Here is a 10,092-nt window from a genome sequence, read left to right as displayed (position 1 = left end):
TTGCTTTCAGAGAGCAATTTGGCAATATGCACCAGGAGTCTTGAAAAATGCCTGCATTTTGCCTCGGTAACTCTATTCCTGGACTTTGGTCTAACGGAAATAATCGAACAAATACACAAAGAGGTCTATCTCAACATTGTTTGCAATAGCAGAAAACCAAAAGCATTCTAAATGTTGGTGAAACACGGATGCAACTGAAGACAGTATAATTGGACACCATGCAGTGATTAGACCTATTGCAGAGACTCATTTACTAGGCGGGTGGCTCACTAAAGACACGCCAACACTCTTCCCATTTCAATTAGAAATACGTGGCGTCGCAAGAGACGCAATTCAACGAACAGTGGCTTAACTCATAGAAGTATCTATTATTTAATCAACAAGAAGAAGGGGGTGACTTGGTGGTGGGATGAAGTTAGTCTTGGATCCTTCTGTTCTGCTATCCTCAGCGTGTAGGTGCGCTGATTACCAGTTTATTCTCTTAGCCCCATATCCACCCTTCTTTGTCTTGCTTTGCGATACTGGATTTGAACCCTGGAAAGATGCCTCTTTTGCCACCTGGCCCTGTGTTAGGCTTTGACAGTAGAGGGTGTTGGAAGTGAAAGAGCGGACCTAGGCCGGCCGTTGGAAGAACACCACAAACCGCTCATTTCATTCTGGGTTCCAGTTCTCCATTTTTAAATTCAGCCAAGGAGCCCCATGGCTCTCGGTCCAGCTCCAGCCCTGCTCAGGCCATGCTCCTTCCCCCTGGTGGCCACTCCGGTAGCAGCACTGGCTTGTGTCCTCAGGCAACTGCCTCTCTGCCCAGTGGCCACCTCTGCAGATCAGCTCTGGCCAGCTCCCTCTGGGGAATTTCTTCGTCACTGCTCTGTGGCAGCCCCATCCGCTTTGAAGAGAATGTGTGAGGTTAGTTCCTCCACTGGAACCCGGAAGTAGCGAAATGTGCTCTTTCCCTAACATTAATATTGCTGCTACTTCAGGTCCATAATCATTTACCTTTTATTTTGTTGATTAGGTCACTTACCAGTTTTTATTTATTTATCTTTTTTTTTTTTTTTTTTTTTTTTGGCAGGGGTGGGGGGAGTAATGCAATAGGCCCATGTTTATGCCCACCAATAGAAATAACAGCCATTAACTGATTGACCCTTATGACTAAATGGGACATTTCCTAGACTGGTCACCATATCCCTTCTGGGATGTTCTTCCAATTTGCAAAAATGACTTTCCTTGTTTGACCTATGGATACATGACCTGTACCCTAGAGGAGTGAGCAACCATTCCAAAATTTCTGGGGCTCACCATGATGCTTCCACAGCTACCCTCTGGAGTGATGAGGGAGTGACTGTCTTGGGCAGAGTAAGAGATCCAGCCCTCTAAACCCTTAGATGCTGCCTTATTCATGGAGGGTTTACAATTAAGCTGAAAACAACAGTATGAAACCTGTTAGTCACGCTAGACAGAGATCACCAAGGAGATTACCTTAGATGTACGATTGACCAGCCTGGGTTCCCTGGCCGAGGTATCTTAGAGCCAATAGTATTCTCTTGACTCAGTTGGCCAGCTAGGGGTGGCATTTTTATATTGGCTAATACGTCATGTTTTGTATTAGTTAATACCAGCTGACTGACTGGGTTAGAATAAGAAGTTTCTTGCAGTCAGGAATCGGTAGAATTGTAGACCTCGGCATGCCGTTTAGTACTGTAGAACCACTTCTCTCAGCTTGGTCTGGGGACCCTCAGTACCCGGTTTAGGAAAGAATTTTAATGCTGCTTATCGTTCCTAGTTATCTGTTGCTATATAACAAACTAGTTTAGTGGCGAGAACCGCAGTAGTCGTTCACTTAGCTCGTGACTCTGCAGTTTGGGCAGGATTCAGTAGGAGAGGCTCATCTCGGTTCCACATGGCGTCAACTGGGGCACGTTAGCTGGGGCTGGAGGATCTACTTCCAAGATGGCTCACTCATACGGCTGCCAGGGTGGTGCTATCAGATATAAACTCAGTGGGCGTGAGGGACCTCTTCATTTAGGCCTCCCCATGTGGCCTTCCTTACAGAAGGATGGCTGGATTTCATAGGTGAGCATCCCAAGAGATAGGGACTAACTTGCTGATTGCCTCATCTTTAATAGGTGTAACTCAAAGAACATCAATCAAGGCTGAAGAATCAAGTGATGACGGTGTAGACATATTTGGCAATGTAGAGATAACATTGAGAAAGTATTGTATTGACTCATATTGGATGTGTTGGAAAGGGAGGAGAGATAAAAAATATGCTAATTCTATCATTGTTCTAGAAGGAAACCAGTAGATACTGTAAAAAGAGAAGGACATCTAAGGATACTGTATAACGTTATTGTTATAAAGATGACCACTCAAAAGTCTAAATTTAATTAAATATCTGAAACCTAAATATCAGAAAACCACACACACACACTACCTGGTGAATGACTTTTTAAAACATAAAAAATACATACAGTATTTCAGAATTCAGACTGAATATTATCTGCCCTATCCATAAATATAGATGCTTAATTCATTCACCTTGAAAATTTCGTATTAGATCATAAAGCATACCCAGCGCTGCACTGTATATAAGATACCTAAATTTCTGATTCAGAAAGAAGGGGGGGGTTTGTCTCAAAGTGTTACAGACATACCAGTACACCTGTCTTGTCTGTCCCCTTGAGACCTGGAGCAAACTGGCTTCTCCTAGAGTGACACCACTGCCCTATAAGCTGGAGCGTGTGTTGGGGTCATGGTAACCTCTGTCTTCTTGGCTTGCCCTTCTTGGAACCTCTGCCTATAAGGAGGGAGGGTGATCACAGTCCAAGTATTCTTGACTTGGTGCTCCTAGGGGAGAGCCTGCACCCTAGGAGTGGGAGTTAGGTGGGGGAAGGAGGTCCAGTCTTTTGGACTGTGCTTGCCTTGACTAGAGTTGGGGTGAAGGCAGGAATGAGAGATACTTCTCCTCTGGTGAAACCATAACCCTATCTTTGGAGTCTGGAGGGAAATAGTCACTGTCTTCTGAGCTGCCCCTGCCAAGAGTTCATGGACATTGTGTGTGTGTGTTTGTGTGTGTGTGTGTGTGTGTGTGTGTGTGTGTGTGTATTGGGAGCAAATGCTGACCCCCGTGTTGCTAAATTAAATTACTAAATTTAATTTTTATTTTATTATAAAATTATTTTATTTATTTATTTTTAAGTAGGCTCCACACCCAACGTGGGGCTTGAACTCATGACCCTGAGTTCACAGTCACATGCTCTATCAACTGAGCCAGCCAGGCATCCCTATAAGGGTTTTTTAAATTTGGTGTTTCAGAGACTCTTGAGTGACTAGTTCAGTGTAGAAATTCCCTGTCCACCCACCTCCACATATACCCACGTGTAGGAACCCTCCAGATTTGACAGATGGTTCTCAGATCTATTTGCCTGGTCCTGTGGTTTTCAAACTATAGCACGTATCTGAGTCATGCAGAAGATTGGTGACGATACATGTTGTTGAGCCTCTACCCCCAGAGTTGCTGATTCAGTGGGTCTCAGGTAGGTCTAAGATTGGCATTTCCCATGGTGTTGCTGCTGCTGGTTCAGAGACCACACTTTTTTTTTTTTAATTGAGGTATAATTGAATATGTTATATTAGTTTCAGGTATAGAATATAATGATTCTATATGTGTATAGAATTCCTATAGATTTAATTCTTTTTTTTTTTTTTTAACGTTTATTTATTTTTGAGACAGAGAGAGACAGAGCATGAACGGGGGAGGGGCAGAGAGAGAGGGAGACACAGAATTGGAAGCAGGCTCCAGGCTCTGAGCCATCAGCCCAGAGCCCGACGCGGGGCTCGAACTCACGGACTCAGACCGTGAGATCGTGACCTGAGCTGAAGTCGGACGCTTAACCGACTGAGCCACCCAGGCGCCCCTAGATTTAATTCTAATGCTAATTAGATTTAATGCTCATTCCATTAGCACACATAATTACAGAGTTTCTGTTCTCTTACAATGAGAACTTCAGATTTGCTCTTTTAGCAACTTTCAAATATGGAATACAGTATTTATTTTTATGAAAAAAAAATTTTTTTAATGTTTATTTTTGACAGAGAGAGAGACAGAGCATGAGTGGGGAGGGGCAGAGAGAGAGAGACACACACAGAATCCGAAGCAGGCACCAGGCTCTGAGCTGTCAGCACAGAGCCCCATGCGGGGCTTGAACTCACAGACCGCGAGATCATGACCTGAGCCGAAGTCGGATGCTCAACCCACTGAGCCATCCAGGTGCCCTGCAATATAGTATTATTAAATATAGTTTCCATGTTGTACAGTACATCTCCATGACTTATTTTAGAGCTGGAAGTTTGTACCATTTGGTCCCCTTCATCCGTTTTGCCCACCTCTGGCAACCTGCCCACCTTTGCCCACTCCCACCTCTGGCAACCATCAGTCTGTTCTCTGTCTGTGAGCTTGGTTTTTGTTTGGTTTATTCCACGTATAAGTAAGATCATACAACATTTGTCTTTCTCTTTCTGACTTAGCATAATGCCCTCAACCCATGCTGTTGCAAGTGGCAAGATTTCATTCTTTTTATGGCTGAATAAGATTCCATTGTATATATAAACCACATCTATCCATCCATCGATGGACACTTAGGTTGGTTCCCCTATCTTGGCTATTGTAAATAACCCTGCAGTGAACTGGGAGGTGCAAATACCTTTTCCAGTTGGTGTTTTTGTTTCCTTCAAATAAATACCCAGAAGTGGGATTGCTGAATCAATGGTAGTTCTATCTGTAATTTTTTGAAACACCTCCATATGGTTTTCCATAGTGGCTGCACCAGTTTACGTTCCCACCAACGATGCACAAGGGCTCCCTTTTCAGAGACCACATTTGAGAACAACTGGGTTAATCTTACATCCAAGGCGGGATTTTCTCCGTGTCGGGGCACATGTTAGTGCTTTTATTGTTGTGCGTGTAGCCCACTTTCATTTTTTTGTTTGTTTCTTCACTTCCATTTCTTTCTACTCTTTTTTTTTTCACTTAGTTTTGCTGACGATGTCATCTCTGTGTGTGCGTGTGTGTGTGTGTGCATGCACATGTATGTATGTATTTGCTATTGTTGGGGGGAATGTAATTAAAAATAAAATCTCTTCTCAACCCATAAAACCTCCCCACAGACGTAGAAGAGAAAGAAAACCGTTTTGTCACTAAATAAGCATTAAACCAGGACGTGATGCATACCGTAGACAATCTGCCAAGAGATTGCAAAGACCAAAATCTTACCCATTTCTATAGCTAAGAAGATACAACTCATTACAGACATGTTCTCAAGACAAACACTCCCTAGCCCTGAAGAGGACCAGAAAGTACCATTTGTCACACATTGCTGATCCTAGATTCACTTGATACGTGGAGTGGCTTCTCTGTGTTTGCTGATTGGTTTCACCCAAAGGAAAAACAAAATTCTCATATCCTTGTGGCAGGTGGTAGTTTTGAAACTTAGAGCAAGGAGCCTGAGGAACCTGCTGAAGTTAGGCTCCTACCTACCCACAAAAACTGTGACTACATTTCAGAGAGGTGGTGCCCAGGTCTTTGAGAAAGACATTCCTGGGTTGTAAAGTGGTCAAGAAGTCTATTTACATTAAAAAATAATAATAAATGTTTTAAAGAAAGAGAAGGAACTTACAAGTTGTCTAAAGTAAATGCTCTAAGAAAAGGGAGGGGAGGGGTAATAAGTCTCTAACAGGGAGAAATAAGGCTCTTTCTTTTTTTATTTTAACTTTAAACAAATTTCCATTACACAAAAGTTGCCACATAGTTGGCTGTTTCTCTACTTTGTACACAATTATTCTTGCTCTCCACAGAAAGACTGCTTCTTAACTTTTCATCTGGTGATGGCAAGTATGAAAATCCCGATTTTAACGTAATAGTAGTAAAAATGCCTCTTTTTATTCAAAAGTACAAAATAAATTCTTTGTGAGCATGGACAATGACAGCAGTAAATCAGAATTTGTTGTCAACCGAAACCAGTAACTGATGGTTATAATGATTTTCTTAAACACCAGCCAGACTTTGCTTCAGTCATTTCCTCCAGTGGAATTCTCTGAAGTTATTGTTGAAGGGCCCTGCCTTGAGTTTCCTCTCACAGTTCATTAATAATGGTAAAGCACTCTTCTAGGAATTAGAACATTCTACCTTCCATACCCCCTCCCAGTCTACCCATTCCACCCATTCCTGGGTCCTTTTCTTCTTTAGGAATTCCGGTGACTACGACTTCTGCTATAGTTAACAGAAAGGCAATTCTAGCAGTATCCAGTAAAGTAGGTCTTACACCCTTAGTTGGATCAGTGACTCCTTTTCCCACCATCATTCAAAAAATCTCCAAAGCATAGCGTCATAACCAACTTCTAAGGGACTTTGCATACGTTTCTCAACTATCAAGGATCCTTCAACACCTGCATTCTTAGCCATGGTCATCACAGGAATTTTGAAGATCTTCGTTAGCTGGAGTTATTGGATCCAAGGCTGGAATGCACCAAAGCAGGGCACAGCCCCTTCCCAGAGAATCTTCAGTAGCAGCTCGTGGAGCATTGAGGGCATCTGTAACTCTGTCTTTCTTTTCACTCACTTCAACATCATTTGTCCCAGCCTTCGGCACAGCTACTCTGAGAGTTTTGCCAGATGTTCATTCAGCTTTTCTTTTTCATATTCACTAGTTGTGATATCTAACTGTTGTGTTCAAGTGATTTTTTTGGATACGTTTTTCAATTTGAGCCTTGTCACCTTTTCCTTTTAAGAGCATGGAATCATCTTTGGTCATATTGACCTCTCCAACTTTTCCTAAGTCATGAAGCTGAACACCTTCAAGATTTAGAGTCAATCTTTCTTCCCCAAACACTGCACTACCAGTAGCAATAGCCGTGTCTTTAAACAATTTTTTTTCTGTTGTCACCAAAACCTAGAGCTTTGGCTGCTTACCACCTGAAGACCAACTTTTAACCTATTCAAAACAAGTGTACTCAAAGCTTCTCCGTGAACATCTTCAGCAGTTATGAACAGGGACTTGCAGTGAGCATTGGCATTTCAAGAGCAGGTACAACGCACTGGACACTAGAAATTTTCTTGTTTTTCTGTTTTAGACATTTTCTTTTCACTCAGTAGAACATAGTCATCTTGGAATTCACATTTCTTTTTTTATTTTTATTTTTTTTAATGCTTATTTTTATTTTTTATTTTTTATTTAAAAAAATTTTTTTTAATGTTTATTTATTTTTGAGACAGAGAGAGACAGAGCATGAACGGGGGAGGGGCAGAGAGAGAGGGAGACACAGAATCAGAAGCAGGCTCCAGGCTCCGAGCTGTTAGCACAGAGCCCGACACGGGGCTCGAACTCACGGACTGTGAGATCGTGACCTGAGTCGAAGTCGGGCGCTTAACTGACTGAGCCACCCAGGCGCCCCTGTTTATTTTTATTTTTGAGACAGAGAGAGACAGAGCATGAGTGGGGGTGGAGCAGAGAGAGAGGGAGACACAGAATCCGAAGCAGGCTCTAGGCTCCGAGCTGTCAGCACAGAGCCTGGCGCAGGGCTCGAACCCACAGACCGTGAGATGACCTGAGCCGAAGCCGGACGCCCAACTGACTGAGCCACCCAGGCGCCCCTCACATTTCTGATCTTTTGCTGTGTTAATGAAGTACAGAGAAATATAACCTCGATCAACCTTTATGCCTTCAATAATTTCTAATTCATCGTTTCTTGTTTTTCCAACCTTTACTGTGATGACGCCCTCTCTTCCAGCCTTTTTCATTGCATCGGAAATGATGTTGCCAACTTCTTGGTCTCCACTTGCAGAAATCTAGCCATGTGAGCAATTTCTTCTGGGGCTGTCACAGGTTTAGACTGCTTCTTAAGTTCAGCGCTTACAGCATCAACAGCTAGCATCACACCGCTCCTGGCGTCCACTGGCTTAGCACCTTTGCTAACCTTCTCGAAGCTTTCCTTGGCAATAGAGCATGCCAGGACACAGCAGTAGTGGTGCCGTCGCCAGCCTCTTCATCTATGTTATTGGCAACATCTTGAGCAAGTTTAGGGCCAATATTTTGATACTTATCTTTTAAGTGGCATGGACCTTGCAACGGTCCTGCCATCTTTTGTTACTTTGGGACTTCCCCAACTGTGTTCAATAATCGCTGTTCTTTCCTTTGGCCCCATAGTAACGGCTACAACATCCGCTAAAAGGTCTATACCTTGGAGCATTAAGGCTCACGTATCTGCACCAAATTTTGTATCTTTGGAGGCCCGAGTGAGACGAGGAGCCAGTGCCCTGGAGCCTCGCCTACTTTGGCAAAAGACTGCAGGTAACTGAAACATTTTTGCAGGGCAATGGCAGGGCGTGCGGCCACCAAGGCAGGCCATCGGAGGCGAGTGAGGCAAGGCTCATCTTTTTCATTTGTGTTTGCCCTTACACTATCCTGCTTGCTTTTGGCTTTAAGGGAGGATTTGGGTGTGTAGCAAACTATTTTCAGTATGTATATGCCTTTCTTTCAGTTCCAAAAAGTTAATTTTGATGTTTTTCCTATAGGTTCTTGAATTGGATGCTTATTTTTATCTTCCTTTTATGTATTTGTGTTTTGTGTTAATTACATAAATAATATATAATATCTTTTCTTTTAATCCTATGATTTTTTTATTTTGAGAGAGAGAGAGAGAGAGAGAGAGAGAGAGAGAGAGATCATGAGAGGGGGAGGGGCAGAGAATAATGAAGAGAGAGAGAAGCTGACAGTGTGGAGTCCGATGTGGGGCTTGAACTCATGAATGTGAGATCATGACTTGAGCTGAATGAAGTTGGATGCTTAACTGACTGAGACATCCAGGCATCCCAATCCTATGAATTAAAAAAAATTTTTTTCCGATGTTTATTTTTGAGAGAGAGAGCGAGACAGAGTGTGAGCAGTGATGGGGCAGGGAGAGAGAGAGAGACAGAGACACAGAATTTGAAGCAGGCTTCAGGCTCTGAGCTGTCAGCACAGAGCCCGACGTGGGGCTTGAACTCACAGATGGCGAGATCCTGACCTGAGCTGAAGTTGGATAGTTAACCGACTGAGCCATCCAGGCGCCCCAGCTGTGAATTTTTAAAACATTCAAAACATTTTAAAACAATGTTAATAAGAATTGCTAAAATAAAAATCCCAACAACAACAATTGCTGGCAAGGATGTGGAAAAAATTGTTATCTCTTGAATTGCTGGTGGGAATGCAAAATGGCCCAGTTACTCTGGGAAATGGTTTGTCAGTTTCTTTTAAAGTTAAACATCAACTTCCCATTGGACCTAGCAGTCCTACACGTGGGTATTTGCCCTAGTGAAATGAAAACCTAGGACCACCCAAAAAACCTATAAACAAATGTTTATAGCAACTTTATTTGTGACAGCCCTAAACTGGAAAAACCCAAATGATCTCAATGAGGGAAAGGAGAAAAAAAAAATCTGCACTAGATCTCTAGAATATAATACTATTCGGCAGGAAAGAGGAATGAGTCATTGATGCACATGGAAAATTGGATAGACCTGAAAGACAAGCTGAGTGAGAGAAGCCAGGCACAGAACATTTCATTCAGCGGGTATCCTAGGAAACAGCAAAACCACAGTGATGGAAAATAGATCAATGGTTGCCGGGGGTTGTGGTGGGATAAGAGTTTGAATAGAAAGAGGTATTTTTAGGTGATGAAGCTATTATTGTATGTTCTGTTTGTGGCGGTGGTTGCACGAATCTAAACGTGTCCAAATTCAACACCGGGGAATAAGGTGGGGACTTGGTGTGGTGCTACGGTATCTTTCGTCTTGGGTGTCTGTCGTGCCTTTTGCACAGCTTCCAACCGCACTGTGTTGGGACAGAGCATCTGGAGGTTCACAACCTCTTGTGGTCTGTAGGAGCCACTCTGAGGAGGGTCCAGGGGAGAATTTGCCATTTTCAGTGGAAAACAAGTGGTGGTTACTAAATATGATGACTGTGTACTTTGGATCTGGATTCACTGCACCTTTGTTTATAGTAAGACACCAACTGCTTGAGAAATAAGAATGTTTTAAGTAATCCATTAAGCAGATGT

General features: G+C 42.8%; 2 pseudogenes; one reads left to right on the top strand and one right to left on the bottom strand.

The window, feature by feature from the left end:
- Positions 1-6,170: 6,170 nt before the first annotated feature.
- Positions 6,171-8,358, bottom strand: LOC125936299 (60 kDa heat shock protein, mitochondrial-like; annotated as a pseudogene).
- Positions 8,359-9,535: 1,177 nt separating this feature from the next.
- Positions 9,536-10,092, top strand: LOC125935976 (cytochrome c oxidase subunit 7C, mitochondrial-like; annotated as a pseudogene).

Source organism: Panthera uncia (assembly GCF_023721935.1).
Source record: "Panthera uncia isolate 11264 chromosome A3 unlocalized genomic scaffold, Puncia_PCG_1.0 HiC_scaffold_11, whole genome shotgun sequence".
Lineage (NCBI taxonomy): Eukaryota > Metazoa > Chordata > Mammalia > Carnivora > Felidae > Panthera > Panthera uncia.
This window is presented reverse-complemented; position numbering and strand designations above follow the sequence as displayed.